General features: G+C 50.4%; 1 protein-coding gene and 1 long non-coding RNA gene across 16 annotated transcripts in view; one reads left to right on the top strand and one right to left on the bottom strand.

The window, feature by feature from the left end:
• The window catches only part of SOX6 (SRY-box transcription factor 6), a 720,388-nt gene extending 711,391 nt beyond the window's left edge, over positions 1 to 8,997 (bottom strand). For 3 of the 15 annotated variants that reach the window (XM_019974613.2, XM_070803615.1, XM_070803605.1), the window contains exon 1: positions 4,010 to 4,142. The gene's annotated coding sequence lies outside the window, so the exon portion shown is untranslated. Of the gene's footprint in view, positions 1 to 668; positions 1,786 to 2,515; positions 3,085 to 3,190; positions 3,569 to 3,841; positions 3,949 to 4,009; positions 4,143 to 8,808 lie in introns of those variants that run through there. The other 12 variants (XM_070803611.1, XM_070803609.1, XM_070803607.1 and 9 more) reach the window with 8 other exon arrangements.
• LOC139187303 (uncharacterized) lies at positions 4,285 to 8,672 on the top strand. The gene is made up of 2 exons (XR_011570852.1): positions 4,285 to 4,388; positions 6,608 to 8,672. It is a non-coding gene; the product is annotated as an uncharacterized lncRNA (long non-coding RNA).
• Positions 8,998 to 12,329: the final 3,332 nt, after the last annotated feature.

Below are 12,329 nucleotides of genomic sequence, written 5' to 3'. Positions count from 1 at the left end.
AGCTGAACAAGAGTGAGACAGGGAGAGAGCAGATATTTACAGGTTCGCCCGCACAGTGAACACTAGCAGCCCCAAGTGGCTAGGCCTGGAGCGGGGGGGAAGAGAAACTGCAATCAGAGCGCATACAGCAATTTGCTGAGACCTCTGGGGCGGGTGCGGGAGGAAGCACAGAACAGGTGAACAATCCAACTAGAAACTGAAGCCCCTAACCAAGCCAGGATACAACGCCAAGTCTGCGCTAGTCCTACTGGGATAGTGCAGACTGAAGGGCACTAGCAGCCCTCCCCCATGGGCGGAGTGTGTAGAGTAGGTGTAGTGCCAGATTTACTCTGCATCCCCTTTCCTCGTTCAGCACTCACCCTGCCGCTTGTCGGGTTTGCCTATCTAACCAGAAGTCTGCCCTCAGCCGAAAACTAGAGAAGAAACAAGAAGTGGAGAGAGAGAGAGAAAGACAAGACTACACTGTCACAGTCTTCTCTAGTGCCAGGGCCTCCCGAAGGCTGTCCTGGTTGGTTCGACCCTCCCACGGGAATCCTGTAGCCTGGAACGGTGCTGAGTGGACCAGCTCCGCCAAGCCCGTGCCTGTGGGCCTCCGGGACGAGGTGCTGAGTGCGCAGGCTAATTATACATGTGGCATTTGGGCAGCCGACTGTCCAGTGACACCTTACCTTATGAGGAAACGTCAACCTCAGCAACTGTTCAAAACAAAATGCCATCGCAGGATCAGCTTCGCCGGCTCTTGGCCGGTTCGGGATTGCTTTTCCCACAGATTTTCTCACTTAGCGCAAGAATGTGGCCTGCGGAGGCCAGTCGTAAGCTGGGCGGACCGGGGGAGAGGGAGGGGGACAGGCGGGGCGGTCCTTGCCAGGTGTCCATCCTGTCCCCCCTCGCCATGGACCAGCTCTCGGACCCGACCACTTGACCTTTTTATTCACCAAACTCACCTCCTAGAAATAGACTGGGCGGGGCTGTGTCTGTTCTCCTCGGGACCCGGGGAGAAACCTAGGCATGTGACTATACAGGGCAGAAGGGAGGAGACCCTAGGGAGGCAGGGAGAGGGGGCACTCTCACATCCCGACTCCACTGGGTTGTTGGCTGGGCCGCCCGGCCGGAGCCAAAAGCCCAGCCAGCCGCAAGAGTGCGCGCCGGGGTCAAGCGCCCCGGACACGGACGTCATCCCAGTGCCCCATTGAGTGTGACGGGAGGTCCGGAGCCCAGCCCAGCTTGCCGCAGCAACGGCTTTGGGCCATCTCGAGACCGAAACTTCAAGTTCAGCCCTCCGAAGAGGTCACACACAGAGAAGCAGCCGGGGACAACCCATCTCGCTAACAGCCCATCCCCGCCAGCAAAGTCGAAGACTAATTTTTGGTCCCCAAATAGGGGCAACATTCAATATCTGGCAGTTCATACAAACGTTTTCAAACTTGGTCAGCCTGAGAGCTTAAAAAAAAAAAAAAACAGCCTCAAAACACTCCAGCAACAACCACCTTTTATCTGTTCCAAACACACCAATTCTCTTTTTATCTTAAAGCTGCGCGGAGCGCCCGGGAAATAGCCCAGGAAACGGAGCTAATCTGTCCTCCGCAGCCCCGCTCTGGGCGCCCGAGCAACCCCGGCAACCTTTGCACAAGCCTCTTCCCTTTTCTGCCCGGCCCTTTAAGGAGAAGAAAGCAGCTCCCTCTGGGAGCGGTCAGGCTCGGGCTGGGCCCCGGGCGGGTGGCAGCACCGCCCCCGGGCCTGGGCCGAGCCCCAGAGCGGCGGATCTCTGCGGATCTGCGGAGTGGGCAGCGGGCGGCGGGGCCTGGGCAGGGCGCCGAGAAGGACGGAGGGCGCTGGCGGGGCTCAGGGACGCGAGGAGGGGAAGAAACGCGCGGGCGACTGTGCTCCTGCAGCGAGGACTCCGAGGCCGACTCGGCTCCGGGAAGGGCTGGGCGGCCCCGTCACACGCGCCCCCGCCGGCCCGGCACCACCGCCAGAGCGTCCGAGGGAAAAGAGGGCCACGGATTAGCGCTTGGGTTTCGGATTGTCTCGGAATTCGATTTGCTTATTCCTAAAAAGATCATTCAAAGTCACGTCCAAAAATGAAGGATGAGGGAAGAGGGAGAGAGCGCAGGGAACTGGAAGCAACTCGCACGGGGTCCCGGGAAAGTTGCGGCGGAGCGACGTTGGGGTGAGGGTGGGAGGAGGGAGCGAGCTGCTTTTCTAGCGACCCGGGTTTTCTTTGAGCTCCTCCCGGTAAACTTCACGCGGGCAGACAGCGCGGAGGAGATCCTAGACTCTCGCCCACCCTCGGCCATCGTCAACCCCACAAATAGCCAAAGTTTCCAAACCAAAATGGGGGTGGGGTGGGGGTAGCGTTTAGGAAGCCCAGAAACCCGGCAGGTCCACCCGACCTCCCGCACCCGGAGCCTGGGTAATACTGAAGCGCTCCGGGAAACTGCGACATCGCAGTCAGTCACACGGCGAATCACCCCAACACTTTTCAAGAAAACAAAATATTCGCTGGGAAACTTACTTTGCATTTAGTCTCTATTCTTTAGGGGGATGCGGTTTAGTTCGGCTCGTGAGGGAAGCTCGTTTTGTCCAGGTTGGATATTGTCTACTTATGGATCAGCCCTTGGGTGAGGGTTTATTTTAATTTATGGCTTATGCATTCTTTTAAGGTCGATTTACATGACCTCCGGCTACAACTAAGACAGCCGAGGAAGGCACTCCAGTCGTCAGTCGGCCAAACCCACAATTAAAACAGCCCTCCCCCTAGTCTTGGTGTGACTAGGACTCTCCCGGAGTAGGCTGGCTGCCTGCTTTTCTTTTTTTCTCTCTTCTTTCTTCGCTTCTATTCTTTCCTTCTTAATTTCTTTATGCCTTGCTTTTTTAATATCACAAAATAAGATGTGGTATCAGTTTGAAAGTTTCGGTATAACTTTCTTCAAACCCAAGCCTGCAGCGATAACGAGAGATGCAGCGCTCACAAAGCCCTCAGGATGCTGCCCTCTTGTGGGCACAAAGGGCCTTTCCACCCAGCGGTCCCATCTGAACCCTCACACAGCACAAACATATGCTTACACACACACACACACACACACACACACACAGGGGGAGAGAGAGAGAGAGAGAGAGAACACTACACACGCAAGCACACGAGCTTCCTCCATCACACACTTGGCGCAAACTTCAATGAAATACCTACCTCAAACTTCATGAAGACTTAAAAATTCATTCTCTAAGCCACCTGATTCTTTTTCATAACATTCCCAGTTATATAGATTAGAGTATCTATACGGGGAGGCGGAGGAGGAGGAATAAGGTGGGCCGAAAGGGCGAACAGATTTCCGGACGAATACTTAGGATGGCGATAACAGCTTTCTGTTGTCAAAGGTTGCGTTGTCTGTCTCTCTCTCCTGCCCTTTTTGCCTTAGTGTCCCACGCACAGTTATCTACAGCTACAACATGTGTTTTCTCCGAGTGGATTTTGGGGATAGGGGGGTGGCAAGAAAACCAGAAGCCCGCCACGCAGATCTGTCACCGCCTCCGGAACAAGGCACAACTCTCCGAGAGGGGGACGCATCCTAGGGATACGCGCGTCCACCAGCGAGCGGCAGACGCTCGGGCCCCTTTCTCAGCCTCTACTCTTCCCCCCACCCCCCCACCTCCACTTCTGCGTCTGCCCCACTGAGCGCCCTCCTCCCGCTCCTCCTCCCCACCTCCCCTCCCCAGCCAAGTACGGAAACCCGCCGGGGCTGGGCAGCCGTGGCTCCCGGCAACCCGCGCCCTCGCGGGGCTCCGCGCACTCAGTTCTAGTCCGACCCCAATCCCTCAGTCCCAGCTCAGTGAAACTAACCCTGAAGCTGCCCGGAAGGGCAAGAGCGGAAGGCGCTGGGGACCGGCGGCCGGGCCCGGGGTTCCTGCCCCTGCCCTCTCCTGCTCCCCAACAGGTAGCTCACAAATGGGCCGCGCGCTCTCGCTCTGCCTCCCTCGCTCTCTAGAACGCTCGCTCCGTCCCGGTTACCTGGGCGGGCTCCAGGATGGTACCGCACGGGAGGGCTCCTTGTGCGCTGCGCCGCGGGAGTAAATGGCATTAAAGAAAAAAGGGAAAGATACAAATAAAAAAAAAAAAAAATTAAGGAAGGGGAGTCGTTGCTGGGTCAATTAGCTCAGCCCGGGGAGCAAGAGAGCAGAGCCCCCCAGCGCCGCGGCCGGCTAAGCCCGTTAACTCAAGTCTGCGGGGGTGTCCCGCCCCGAGCGGGGGAACGCTGACCCGCAGAAGTTTGCCGCCGGGGTGCCAGGAGGTGCGCGCAGAGCGGGGTGACTAGGGGCTTCCCCCTTGAAACAAGTGAAGGCGATGGTTAGTGCTGTCAATCTTGGCAATCAGTGTGAGCGGCCATGTCGTAAGTATTCAAAGCATTTCCCGTCGTGCAACATCAGAAAGTGAGTGGCCAGGGCATTGATCTGAGCGAGGGAGAGGAGGCAGGGCTCCCCTCCCAGACAACACAGGCAAGATGAGACAAGAGGCGAGGGAGGCAGCGAGCCAGGCAGGGAAGCTGGGAGGGAGGGGGAGGACCGGGGGAAGAAGAAGGAGGGGAGAGCGGAGGCAAAGGAGAGAGAGCCGGAGAGAGAGAGGGCAGAGACCGGCGAGAGCGGAGGTTGGAACTGGAGAACGCGCCTGAGAAGAAAGAGTGAAGCGACTAGTAGGAGAGAATTGGAAGGCGACAAAGAAGAGGGAGAGTTGAGGTCAGAGGGAATAGTGACAAGTATTAGGTGGAGAGAAAACGGCTGAGGAGTAAAGGACCCCAGCAGTGCTATTAGGGCTGGAGTTGTTGGAAGGAGGAGTCTAGATGAAGGCAAACTGAAGAGGGGGAAAGGTAGACAACTGGGGAGAAAGAAAGGAGCAAACTGGAGAAAAGGAGGAAAGAAGGTGGGAGAGGAAATGCAGGAATGGTAGTTTGTGCTTTGAAAAAGTTATGTGAAGAGGATGATGAATGGGCTGAATGTTAGGAAGTACTGAGATGTAGCACTGGACCACAGAAGGGAGTCATGGCAGAAACAGAGAAGAGAAAGAACAGGAGCTAAAGCAGACCAATAAGAAGGAAAGGAAGGTGAATATTAGGATGAATAATAAGGATGAAGAAAAGTGAAAAAGAGAAGTAATCAAAAGAGAGTGAAGAAAGAGATGCAGGAAGCAGAGACCATGAAAACATACAGGTTAACAGGATTTCAGTAAATAGAGGAAGAGGACCTTATTTTAAAAGATGGAGGAAGAGCAACTGAAAGAAAAAGGAATTGATACAGGAGATTCTTAACAGATGTAGGGGGCCATATTCTGAAGGCCATGTGGAATATGGAGTCTATGGGTTAAAATTATTATGAATAACAAAACATGTACAAACTACCAAGGAAAAAATTGATTATACCTTTACAATGATAAATAGTCCCACATTTATTATAGGGTTAAGTTTGTGTTACACAGAATTGGGTGGGTGATATATGTGTATTACCTCAACTTTGTAGAGGAAAAGATTTGGAGAAACAATTTCAAGATGGGTGGCTGGGAAGTTGTAAAAGATGAAGAGTTTCAGTCACCCGGGACAGCATTTTGCAAAAAACATGCAAGTCAGATAGAGAAAATTATGTTTAACCACCCCCCATTAAAAAAAAAAAACCTACACAAATTAAAGATTCTCTTTGATATGGGTGTGAGGGTAGATAAAAGATTTGAAGGGTATAGCATGGCCTAATGGAACAGAGACCCGGAATTTTATCTCAGTGCAAAAAAAACCTGGGGGACTGGGAGAGGAGAGAATAATCATGATGTCAGGTAATAGAGATACAGAACAAAAGAAATAGATGAGAACACTAGCTTTGACAACAGCAGACACAGAGCTAACAGGCAGCCAGTGTGCACAAGGTGATGGTGGCCTGCCTTAAGCCAGGCCCAAAGAAATAGATCTGAGAAACTAAAGTTAGTGGAGAGTCCAAATTACATCAAGATTAAAAGCTAAGAGAGGGGTTCTGACACGATCAGTGTAAACCTACAGAGATTTGTGGAAGTGAGGTCCTCGCTATGTAGAAACTGATATGAGAGGGCCACTTTGAGGCATTACATAAACAGGGAATTTGTGAAAGAAGATATGGAGAGGAGAGAGGAGTCAGGAATTAGAGTTAGAAAAATCAAAAAGTTAATGCAATCTAAGGTTGCCAACTTGAGAAGACCTTCACAGATCAAGTGATAAAAGATAAAAGAGGAGAAAACCTCATCTTTGTTCCACTAACTGAAGAAAACGGAGAAAGTAAGTAAATGCAGAAGAGGTACCAAGCTGAGATGTCTGTTAGTCATATATTGGCTTCTTAAAGTATACTCCATGTTTGGTTTCATATCAACTCCAGACAAGAGAAGGAAGAGGACAGAAATAAGGGTCAAGATGAGCACCTGGGATTGGTGGGGCAGAAGGAATAGCCCCAGTAATAGGAATAGCTCATTTCCTATTCCAGCTGGGAAAGATGATGCTTGAGGATTAGAAGCTTGAAGACTGCAAGTTAATATGACTTGATGACTGTTGGCGGAGAGAACAGTCCCCAACCAGAAATCTTGTGTCCCTTTCACCCACAGAGACCTTCATGACTGGAAAAATCTGCCTGGAGAGGCCAGAGCCTAGAAGCCAGTGAAAAGAATGCCTGGCACCTTTCCTGCCAGCTCCTTCACACCTGGTCCCAAAACTCCCAAGAGTGCTCCTTGACCTCAGAGGCCCAACGGGTAAACCCAGACTGGTGTTTCTATACTAGACAAGAGTCAAATCTCTTCTGGCTTTTGATTTTGTCTTTGTTTTATTTTGTTTTTGTGAATGACTGTGGCCTAGCCCAGCTGTCCTTCCAAAGCCTCTCTCTGGCCCTAGAACTCAACTACAGGAGCAAAAAATCTCTGGAAATCTTATAAAGGGCAAAATCGAATGACCCCTCCTAAATGCCTGCAGAGTTAAAGCAGAGAGAAGAGGAGATAATTTTAAGTCCCAAAGCCTAAATTCTCAGGGTAGAGCCACCGAGAGAAGTGAAACATCCCAGACTGAAACACTGGGGCGCGACTTGGGTTTCTCAAAGTTGTGGTAAGTTTGGCTTTGCAAGTACCAGCGTATGAGTTCTTTAAATCACCCAGCACTGGGAAATCTGGGGAATAAGACAGACCCCGCCGACCAGGTACAGGCTGCTGGCAGAAGGCCAAAAAAAAAAAAAGGCGACATTATCAAGATCTCTTGCGTCCAAGGCCCTAATACTGGGCCGCAGTGGACCTTCAGAGGAGGAACAGCAGAATCCTCTTTAGATTTTATCTAATAAACTGATAACCAAAGTAGATTGATAAGGCGGAACCCCGAGCCAATCACAACATTAATCCCTAAAGGAAAGAAACTAAAGTTTGGGGTCTTGGTGTCGCACTTCAGGCTGTGCATGGTTTGACACGTGGCCCTCGGGGGCGGGAGTGAGCCCTAAGAGTTCCCTTTCAAGCCACAGGCGCTGCAGTACAGAGCGGGGGGCTAGGCAAAGAGCGCTGCAGAGGGTTGAAGTGCCGGACTCTCCACCTGGTCCGCACTGGCCTGCGGGCTCCAGGAAGTTCCGAAAGGAGCCAAGGACACCCAGGCACCGTGGCCAGATCCCGGCACACTAGGGCTCACTTTCCCTGGGGGTCGGAGCCCCGCGCTGCGCAAGAAGCCCGGCACCGAGCACCGGGAACCAGGGAGGGAAGGAGGGGCAAGCGGTGGGAGCAGACTTACCTGCCCGCAGCTATCGCTGCCTCCGAGCTGTCCGGGTGTCCCTGCGCACGACAACCAGCAAAGACAACTCGGCTTTGCTAAGTTTGGCCTCGCACCTCCAGAGAAGAGGCGCGAACCGGCAAATGAAAGGCGCGCTCGGTTCCTGGAGAGAGGTCCCCCTGAACTTGGGAAGGGGAGTGCAATGAATTCTGCTCGAGAAGTTAATATTTAAAGCACCCACGCAAAAATCAAAACGACTGTTAAAGACTCGTATTCTCGCCTTGAAAGTCTCCTTACACCAGCCGGGAGGACAATTCAGATCTACATGACTTCATCCTAAGGTTTCTAACTTCTTTGAGGAAGGGCTTTATAGGTACTGTATAAATAGTACCAATATAAATGTCTTCCAAAACACGGAGAATGAGAACTTTTACTGAAACGAAGAATAAGTGAAAGAGTATAAAAAGCCAAAAAGGAAGAAGTTGGAAACTTTAATTACAGCCCAGAGAAAACTTTTAGCAATTGATTTCCTTAAACAGGAATAACAAACACACCAACGACTCCAGCAGCCCATCGCACTTCATTTAAGTTTGGTGTAACCAAATAACCCGAACTCCCAAATAACAGTGCCCTTGGGACTCTGCCTCAAAGAGGTCGGAACTCGTGTTACAACAACAAAAGCAAAAAAGCAAACTGTGAATAATGCTCTGCGTTCTTTAAGACGTCATTTTGCAAAAGGACCGGGCATTGTCCCTGGACTTTAAATGGATAGAGAATAACATTAAATTTCATTTGAATCTGCGCATCATCATATTGGGAAGACCACAGCGGTAGCGACAGTAGCAGCAGCAGCACCGCCACAAAGGAGGTGGGGAAAAGTGGTAAAAATGCATGAACTTTTTTCAAAGAAAAATAAAGATAAATCAAAAATAAGTTTTACAGACATGTCTTTCCTGGCTTAGGAAAGTTAATTTTTAAATGTTCTCCTGCTGTCTAAGGTGCAAAGCCGAGTCTAGGGGAGTGCGTGGCTGGAATCTGCATGCTGATAAGAGAAGGCTGATGTACTTACAGTGACAGAGGGCAGGCTGCGGGAGAAAAGCTGTTTGTGTTAGCCTGCGAGTTACCCAGGGCTGCAGTGAGAGCAGAAGGGAGGAGTGGGAGTGCCAGTCTGCGTACACCTTCACCGCGTCTCATTACATCTGCCAGCCTCTCTCTCCCTCTCTCTTTCATTTCCACATTCCCTTTGTTCCTGAAAAAAAAAAATCTACACGTCACATCAGAGTCCCCAGATGCAGTCTACACCAAAGAAAAAAAAATGAATAATTCAATCAAACTGTGCATAGTCTCTAAGGCAATAAATCTATTGCACTTAAAGAAACGAAGGGTAATTACCACCATGGAATTAGAATAAGGCCAAAGACCCGAGATGTCGTTAAGTCTCTGGGTAAATGCCCCGGTCAAATAAAGTTTCATTTATTGAATCCTTTTGACATCTCAAATGGAAAGTCAGAGAAAGATTTTAACTTGTTTTAGAAGGATATTCACTTATCTTTAAACACATTTTTAAAAGGGGGGAAAAAGAAGGGGAGAAAGCACCTCGGGCGTACTACCCTGCTGAAAAGGCTCCCAAAGGCAGCAGCACAGAGCCGGCACAAACATGAACCAAGACAATGTGTCCGTGGAGCCTGTCCAGGGTCAGTTTCTCCACCACTCCACCCTCCTCCTCTCCTCTCTAATTAGACGAGGATCGAGGATCGCTCTCCACTCTCACCGGCCACCACCGAAGCTCGACTTGAGAGCAGCTGGAATCTGGGAACATTACCTGCAGCACCAGAACCTAAGAAAAACCGCGATTCCCTGCCACCAACATCCCATGCCATCCCCATGCACCCCTCCAAGTCCCGTAATCATCTACTTCTTCCATCTGCCTAAGAGAAACTGTAAAAGGGATTTTTTCCCCCCATGACTGAATGGAAGCTCTGTACTGTACCGACTTCTGGATTTGCCCTGGGTTGAGTTTAGGGAATGTCTGGAAAGAAAAAAAAGGGGGAGGAAAAAAAGGAGGGGTGCAGCTCAAGCCTTATCCAAGTTACTCCTAAAGCTGTTTTAGACAGGAAAGAGCCTACGGGAGAAACAGCTGGGATGCACACTGACTTGGAAATCTCAGTTCTAGGAACCGTGTCTTTTCATCCCGGAGGTAAGATTATGTGACTCTCGCACGTTTATCCTTTTGCTGTCTGTGTGTCTCTCTTACCCACCGGCAGGGACCTCTCCCAATCGGGTCAGCCAGCATGCACCCTAGAGAAGGACACAGCACGACATAAGGCTTTCTTTTCCAGGTCTCTCCACTCATAAATTGTGGGCGTCATTGAAACGAGATTAGCAAATCTTTTACCGCTGGCGACAGCCACCAGACCCTCTGTCCCTCTGCTGTTGCACCCTGGTCGCGGCATCTCGGGCTGCACAATGGTCCGGAAGACCTAGCCTGCCGGGTCGCCTATCCTGAGAGCTCAGGTGATGCAGAGGAGAATCTCGGCGTCCCAAACGGGTTCCGCCGAGAGTTTCCACTCAATACCACCTCCCGCCGCCTCTGTGCGTGCGGTGGCACGCACCCACAGACACACACATAGACACATACACGTTTTGCCATTCTGGCCGAACTCTTCATCTAAACTCAAGTCTCTTTAACAGTCAATTCAGTCCGCTTGAGAGCAGCGGGAAAACTAGGATGATACGTGGATGAACCGCGAGGGTGCCAACCGTCCGGCTTGGCCGAGCTTTGTTTACGTGCCTAAGTCGCCACCTTGAGGTCGAGCGGAAGACTGCGCCCGGCTCCCGGCTGTTGAGACCAACCCGGCGGACACCGGCCCCTCAGTCTTGGCGAATGCTGTGGACCGCTCTAAAGAGAAGCAAAAGGAGGGCACTTCTCAAGCGGACGGTCTGAGCAAAGCAAGGCCTGCCCTCTGAGACCCGGGTTGAGAGGAGTAAGGGCTAAAACTGCAGGTTAGCTGAAACTAATAGCAGGGAACCGAACGAAGGAGCACTCTCCCAGCAAAGTGCAAAACCCGGGACCAGTCTGCAGATGCAAGGCAGGCGCTGCTGCCCTGAAACTTGAAGCACTAACTCCCAGGGCAATAGCAGAGGGTTAGAAGCAGCTTCGGAGAGGTGTAGCAGTAGCTCGGGTCTGTCCGAGGACCAAGCTCCCTTTTGCGGCCACCTCTGCTCAGCTCGGTCTTCGTACTCCCACGGGCTCCTCTCCCGCTTGTTCTCTACCCTCGGGGCCGGAAACAAAGGGATTCAACGACGCAGCTAGACCCGAGGTCACTTAGCAGGGGGATTCCAGGATACAACTACAGGAAGGAGAGGATGTGCTCAGGCAACCTGGCCGTCTGCAGCGACGACTGGATACTTAGCGCTATAGTCACCCATTTCTCAGGAAAACAGTCCTTCTGATTGTCTAACAATGGTTTAGGTAAAATAATAGTGATTGTTAATTATATCAGCGATTTCCAACTTTCCCACCCATACCTCTATTGAAACCCTTTTCCCGCAAACCGTTCTTCCTGTATTCACGTCTTTTATTATAGGATACCAGGCTTAAGAATACCCTAGCTAAATTCTGAAATAACTTGTGGTTGTTCTTTGTTGTGCCTGGACACTGCCTCCAAGGCATGGGGACGTCTGCAAGGCCACTGCAAGTCCCATCTCTTCTGTGAAATGTGCCCTAAAGCTGTCCTGGGAATTTCCCTGTTACTTGGGTACACAGACATTGTTTAATAGTAATGCTTTACAAAACGAGAAGAATAATTTGATTTATCTCCAGAAAAAGGACACTCAGGAACTATCTTGTGCTATATGAGGCTATAAATCACTCCTTGCTAATACCGACTGGAGTCTTTCAGTAGTTTGGTCAGAATAACAAGAACAGTAGTAGTAGTAGAAATACATTTTATAAAGAGAACCACAGCGACCTAATGCTGATGATGGACAACAGGAAATGTCTTTTCAAAGAAGAGAAGCAACAGGCCCCCAAGCCAGACCCATTTCTGCTGTTTCGTACCACAACCTAGCAAATTAACATTGGATTGCTCCTTCACTTGTGTGGAAAGCTGAGTGTTATGGAATACAGTATGGAATTTTCCCAGGGAATCCCAATTATAGAAACACCTGTGCTAAGTAATGCTATTTTAATCCACTATGAAAACCTTAAGTATGTAATAGCCCTCAAATCATCTCATTTCTTAGTCACATGGGGTGGGCCAACCTCATGGAAGAAATGCCCCAGAGCTTTATCTCAGGGGGCTTTGCCTTGGTTTTACCATACATAATCCTGACAGTTCATCTCTTAAATGGAAGGGATATATACATGAAGTCTACTGTAACTGGCAGAAACTAAGCCTGGATAGAAACCTCACAAAGAAAAATAGAATCAAAGGCCAATGACTACAAAACTGGAACACATGCCACATGTGCAGTCAGGCACCAATTCCATGATCTTTAAATCAAATCCTAATAACATAGGAGAAGTTGTCACTGTTCTGTATATACATTTCATTTTACTACAGAGTATCAATGGCAAAATATAGTGAA

Source organism: Bos indicus, chromosome 15 (genome assembly GCF_029378745.1).
Source record: "Bos indicus isolate NIAB-ARS_2022 breed Sahiwal x Tharparkar chromosome 15, NIAB-ARS_B.indTharparkar_mat_pri_1.0, whole genome shotgun sequence".
NCBI lineage: Eukaryota > Metazoa > Chordata > Mammalia > Artiodactyla > Bovidae > Bos > Bos indicus.
The sequence above is the reverse complement of the archived record's forward strand: the minus strand, read 5'-3'. Positions and strand labels throughout refer to the sequence as shown.